The following is a 6419-nucleotide window of genomic DNA, read 5'->3' as shown; positions in this document are numbered from 1 at the left end:
GTTCCACACATTCAATTGTTTCAAACACATTCAATCCAAGTTCATTGCTTTTTCATCTAGGCATTTTGGTATGAATTTTTTTTGCTATTTTCAATTTTTTAAACAAATTTACAAGTTAACTGCTTAAAAAAAATAACAAACCCTAAACCCTAAACAGGGGCTAACCAGCGGGGTCCATTGGTCAGTCGGCCCACCAGAAAAAAAGAAAAAACCTATGTCTTCGGGGCCGCCGGCCGGAGGAGGTGGGCAGGCGGGGAGGAAGTGCTGGCCCGCGAGAGCCGCACTTGCCCGGAGGAGGGGTGGGTCAGAGGAGCTCGACGCTCTGGCCCGGGTCCCGGCGGCGCGGATCGACTAGGGGCGGTGGTGCTAGGGCACCAGTGGAGTGGGGCACGGCGGTGGAGATGAAATGAACCGGATTCCCGAGAGGAGAACCCGACTATCTGTATCGTCGTGATAGTCCCTGGATCAGTTGCTATCACATACAAAACTCATTTTAATCGAATATCACAGACATATCTCACGTTTACAATATCACATGGATTTATGAATTACATAATCCGAAGGATAGTAATACGAATCTCAGAGTACAAGCCCCTTGGGCTAAAAGAAAACAAATAGAAAGTGGAAACGATATCTAGTCTTCTGGGCAAATTTCATCTTTACGAATCCTCTCCATAGGCAGCTCGGAGTGTAGCTCGGGCCTGTCATCCTGTCGACTCCTTCACTTAGATTCTGCATCTATCAGGCTATCCCCAAGGACGGGATAGGTTCACGTCACCATCTGTATGCAAGCTTTATGTGGTTGCAAATGGTATAAAGATAATGCCATGGATAGGCTAAGTCTTCCTATGCAAGCAATATATAAATAAATCATCCAAATCTCCTTCCGACGTGGGCAGCTCTGGCGTTCCGGACTCCCGGTCTCCTATCTTCCACTACAACTGTCTCAACCCTGTTTCGGTGCGGGAACTCCCTCTCCCCGCACCTCAGCTGCTATCCGAGTAGGAAAAGTGGACTTGAGGGAGGTAGAAAAGTATATGTGGTTCTCACTACAATGTGGTGCCAGATCCAGAGTTGTACATGACCGAGTACGCGGCTATACGTATAGTTTTCACCTTGCAGGGGTTGTACACCTGTACCCACTCGCCCCAAATCCAGCCGGGGATCAGCCAACTTTCTCCGAGGCACCAGTCAACAAAACTAACGGCTACGGCACCATCCTACTCCCGGTTTGGGGTGCGTCCTCCCGCAGAAGGTCGCCCAGGGTTGTGAAGCAATCTAGAAAGGAATCCTCATGGATCCTATGATCGGGGGCTCAGGGTCTCGCCCATTCCCCCTGACACGAAAACTCTATCCTCCTACAGGTATGATGCCGCGCATAGCTAGCTCGGGTTGGGTCCCCCCTCATAAAGGATAAGTGGTGTGCACATTTGACATAGTTCCGTCACTAGGGCCACAAAGTCAAGTCATTCATCCGACTGAGGTGAGTGTCTTCGTCCAAAGTAGCATTCCGTCAACACGGTCTGCAATCGATACCCATCACAAGTATCGCCTCCATTACTACACCTCTACCATGTTTCCACGGGAATGATCTAGCACCCGCCACAGGTGCCCTTCACCCAATTACAGGACCTGCTCAGGATCGCGCCCAACGCACAATCTCCGGCTCCCGATCTGAAGATCAGGGAAAGGGTCCGCTCGCCCCCGCCGTAACCTAATCACCAACTCCCATATATGTGGAGGCAAACTTCCAGCAAGCAAGAACTATCACATCATATATTCCCATACCCCAAATCTCACTCATAGTAGCAATAGCATACAACAATTCATGTCTAAGTATGGGAATAAAGGAATACAGTAAATAAATGGCCATGCAAGCTCATCTCATCACATTCAATTTGGGAGCGTAGCGTATCTAGCATGCAATGCCTAATAAGTACTCAATCGCGGACGGGCGTGAACCTGATAGGTGTTCGTAGCCTTCCTCGGTCTATGACGTCTTCTAGTCGTCCGGTACGTCCTTCTGGATTCTCCGGGTGTTGGGGTAGTCCTTCTGGATCCGCTGGTTGCTTGGAACGTCGATCAACTCCTTCTCGTCAGGACCTAGTCGTAATTACATATAAGCATAGGGACCAAAGTGCAAGAATGCACAAATATGCTCAAATAAGATCCAACTCACAACAAAACCTACTCTAACAGGTAGTTCATGATTTTAGAAGAATTATGAAATTAGTTTCATATTTTTCAAAGGTCCGGTTAATTTATTAAGAATTTTCTAAGACTAAACCATTTTTTGAAATTACTAAATGATTATCGGAAAAAGGAAAACACACAGTTAGCCACATGGCAGCCTCTGAGCGTGCTACGTGTCATGCTAACGTCAACATGACGTAAGCGCAGGGTCTGCCATATGCTGACGTCATCATGGCTGTTGACTTGGTCAATGTTGACCAGGTCAACAGGTCAACAAAGGTCCACGGCCAGCAGGTCAGCTGGGCTCACATGTCAACCATGCTGCATCACTGACTAGTAGGGCCCACACATCAGGTTGGGTTTAAAGAAAAAGGAAAAAGGCTACAAGGGTTAACGGCTCAAAGGTGGATCTGGTCTGTTCTCTCGGCCCAACTTGGCTTGGCAGCTCGGCTCGATGAACTGGGCCGCAGAACGGGTTTCGGCCCATCTTCCTTCTTCTTCTCTTCTTCCTTCCTTCCTTTTCTTCTCTGGCCGATGACTTGGGCCCACGTGGCGACATCTTTCTTTGACTGACAAGTCGGGTCCGCTTGTCGACGACTGCTGGATCTGCTGTTGCTCCACCCAGATCCGGTGTGGTCACTAAGGCATGTGTATGTGCATGCGTTCAGAGGAGTGTGTGTGTGGGCGTCGCTAGGGTGTCCGACAAAACAAGGCGGCAGCAGCGCAATGCCGTGTTCAAGGTGACAAGGCAAGGATGGAGTGATGGCCAGGCAAGGCACGACGGCTTGGAATAGAGGCTCGTCGGCGAGCTCGGTCGGGCACGGCCATGGCCAAGGCAAAGCCTGTGGCCAGTTGTGGAACGCGACGGCGGCGCGGTGGACATGGTCAAGGCAAACTTGGCTCAGAACCGAGGCGCGATAGTTTCATATGCGTGCGGCGAATGCTGCGATGCTCGAAGGCCGAGCAGCGGCGAGGTTGAAGGCGGGGTTGTGAGCACGGCCGGAGGGCATAGCTCGACAGCCGTGAGGCAGAGCAAGGTCGGTCTCAGGAACGCGCACGGACGGCAAAGACGAGGCCTTTGCCCATGGTTCCAGTGTGGGCGTGCCCGCGGACACTTGGGAAACAAGGGCTGTGGTTCGGCGGTCGGCAAGCTTGTCATGGCGAGGAAAGGATCGGAACGGAGCAAGGACATCGAGGTGGAGGCGCATTTGCAGGCAGAATGCAGATGTTCTCAATCCGCGGACGTGACAAAGGAGAGGGCAACGACGAGGGTGGAAATGTGTCACGGCTTGGTCAAAGCACGGGAACACATCGACGAAGCGACGGCTCCGTGGGCGGCGATGGAACACGACGAGCAAGGAAAAAGGGCATGGCTAAGGGACCGGCTTGGACGTGCGGTGATGAACCGAGTTTGTGCACATGCTGACACTCAGAAAGCCGAGACACGGCGCGGCGAGACAAGGGCCAAGCGGGGTCAACATGCTTGGTGCTCGGTGAGGCTCCAGTGCGTGTTCGCGAGCGGAACGTGGGCGTTCTCGGTCCATGGCGACATGGCGGGTCGGAAGTGGCACAAGGCCAGGGCCAGAACAGGCAAGGGAAACGAGGTGGAACGTGACGGTGGTGCAACAAGCGAGGGCAAAAAGAGATCAAGGAAAGACGGCCTGGGGAACGTGCGTTCATGTGTTGTGCTCAGCCAAAGGCCACATGGACATGGGTGTGACGCGAACGCGACATCATGTTCGCGTCGGGCGGTGACCGTGGACTGCAAACCGGGACGCGGCGGTCAGGCTTGGGTTAAGACTGTGCAAGGGCCAAGGATGGTGCATTTGGTTGTGGAACGGCGTGCACGCGTTCGAAACGCGATGTTCGGGCTAAGGGTGTGTGCGCAAACGTGTGGAAAGGGTTGCCCCCAAGGTGTTCGACATAATGCCCCAAAGGGCCAACCATGCCGCGGACGAGATTGTGTGGTGACGTTTGTGTCCCAAACGGCGTGGTATGGCTAGGCTCATCTACGGCTAGGCGTGTGTGTGCTAGGTACCCAAAAGGTGTGACCTTTTGGTCGGGACATCGCTCGTGCGTGTGCGTGCAGCCACCTGGCGTTCCAGGACCGCGGCACGACACCGGCGGGGCAAGGTATGGCGACGGCGTGGCTGCGGGTCTGGAACGCAGCGTGTCAGGCTCCTGCACAAACATGGGACTGGAACTCCTATGGCTCGACTACGGTGGGTTCATCGACGGCGTTCGCGCTCGTCGGCAGCACACGGGATCGGCGAGGGGCTGAGCATGCGGGGCTCACCGTTTCGGCTCGAAGAGGGCAAGGTCGGGGCTGTGGCGAGGCGAGGCCGGCGGGTTGAGGCCATGCCGTGCAGAGCCGCTGCGTCGACATCTGCGTATGGGCGCTGGCTTGACGAAGACGTATTCTGGCTCCGGCGTTTCGCTGAACAGGTTGCGGGCGTCGAGTTTTCCTCTTCTCCTTCTACTTCTCTTCCCCCCGTGGCTTCTTCCCCTTCATGGGCGCTATGCTGGGGCTCGATGACTGCAGCACGCGTAGGGGTGCATAGGGGCATGTGCGACCACACGGCCAGCAGCACGCGCAGGGGTGCGACTGGCGTCAAGCTGTGGGCTGCGCTAAACGGCGTGCTCCTCTCCTCCTCTTTCCCCATTCCTTCTTCCCTGGGCTCCTCCTCTGTTCTCTTTCTTGGCGCTCCCTTCCTCTGTTCCTGGCAGGGCGATGATGACCACAGCGCACGGGGCACGGTGGCCAGAGGGCAGCGGCGAGGGGCGACGGCACGGCTTGGGTCGAGGCCCAGCGGCGCGGAGGCCAAGGCCCAGCGGCCATGGCGTGACGGCCACCGGCGCGGGGAGCTCCGCCTCGAGCCTAGGGGCGGCGGCTGGCGGCGAGGCTTGGCGACGGCGCGAGCAGGGAGGAAGGCAGCGGCGTGCACAGGGAAGAAAAGGTGGCGGCGATGCTGCAGGGGCGCAGGGGCCCTCGACGCGCGGGCGCGCAGCCTGGCGACGCACGGCGCGATCTCGCGCAGGTGCGCGTGCGCGAGCAGCAGGGCTGGCGGCGCTGCAAGGGAGGTGGGGAAGAGAGAGCCGGTAGCTGTGGTGGTGAGGATGATGGGATTAGGATAGGGTTAGGGTTAGGGTTAGGATTTATAGGCACCGGGTTGGGCCGATTGGGCCGAATCGGGCCGAGGTGGGCTTGGCTTGACGCTGCGCCGGCGCATGGTAGGGTGTGCGGAAATAGGCCCAAGGCTTGCTGGATTGGGTTGCATTGAGGTCCGGGTTTGGATTTAATTTGAGTGGCTCAGCTCAAATTAAATCCGACTCGACAAAGTTAGCATTTGAATTCAAATTTGATTGGCGCAAATCAAATTTGAATTCGACACGATTTCAATCAAGAAATTAAATCCAAATCGAATTCGAATTAAACAAGTAGATGCCAAAAAAATCCAAATGACTCCAAATTTTCCACACTATCAAAATATTTCCCTTCATTCAAACAAAGTTTTTAATTACTAGGAATTTTAGAGAGGAAGAATTCTTACTTATATGAAATTATTACAGCACTGCCACAAAAAGTTTTGAAATTCACATTTTTTGACTTATTGATCTTCCGGAAAAAACCAGGATGTTACTGGAGAGGATGGCGCCGGTGGAGAGGACAGCGCAGGAGTCGATCTGTGTGGACACAGAGAGCTCGAGCATGGCGGCGGCGGCACGGGTCCCGATGGCTCGGGGCTCGCACAAGCACTGGCGGCGTGGGGGTAGGGACGGCGGCGGCGCTTGTGCAGCGGGCAGCAGAGGACACGGCGGGTCTTGCGTTGGCGGAGGAGCTAGAGGAGGCGGCTGCACTTGCGCGGGCGGCGGAGGATGCGGGGGCGCTGGCGTGGGCGGAGGAGAGGACGGAGGTGGCGCGGGAGGAGGACGGCGGCGGCGAGATCCAGCAGCCTGGCGGCTTCGGATGGCAGTCAATCGAAAAAAGGCTAAGTCCTAAACGCGATCCCGTAGTTATAGCAGAGGGATTTTTAGGGGCGGGTGACATCACCGCCCGCCCCTGAAAATGATTACAAGGGGCGGGTGGTGTCACCCGCCCCTGAAAATGATTACTAGGGGCAGAGTAATCATTTTTAGGGGCGGGTGGTAATGTCACCCGCCCCTAAAAATATTTTTTAAAATATCCTGAAAATTGTTTTATATCCAAAAAAAAAAAGCAAATCATA

The 6419-nt window shown here is 54.9% G+C and overlaps 1 long non-coding RNA gene across 1 annotated transcript; it reads right to left on the bottom strand.

Moving 5' to 3' along the window:
• Positions 1 to 488: 488 nt before the first annotated feature.
• Positions 489 to 4724, bottom strand: LOC120711875. The gene is made up of 2 exons (XR_005690513.1): positions 4490 to 4724; positions 489 to 2103 (listed from the first exon to the last, which is right to left on the bottom strand). It is a non-coding gene; the product is annotated as an uncharacterized LOC120711875 (long non-coding RNA).
• Positions 4725 to 6419: the final 1695 nt, after the last annotated feature.

This window comes from Panicum virgatum, chromosome 6K, assembly GCF_016808335.1.
Source record: "Panicum virgatum strain AP13 chromosome 6K, P.virgatum_v5, whole genome shotgun sequence".
NCBI classification, from domain to species: Eukaryota; Viridiplantae; Streptophyta; class Magnoliopsida; order Poales; family Poaceae; genus Panicum; species Panicum virgatum.
The sequence above is the reverse complement of the archived record's forward strand: the minus strand, read 5'-3'. Positions and strand labels throughout refer to the sequence as shown.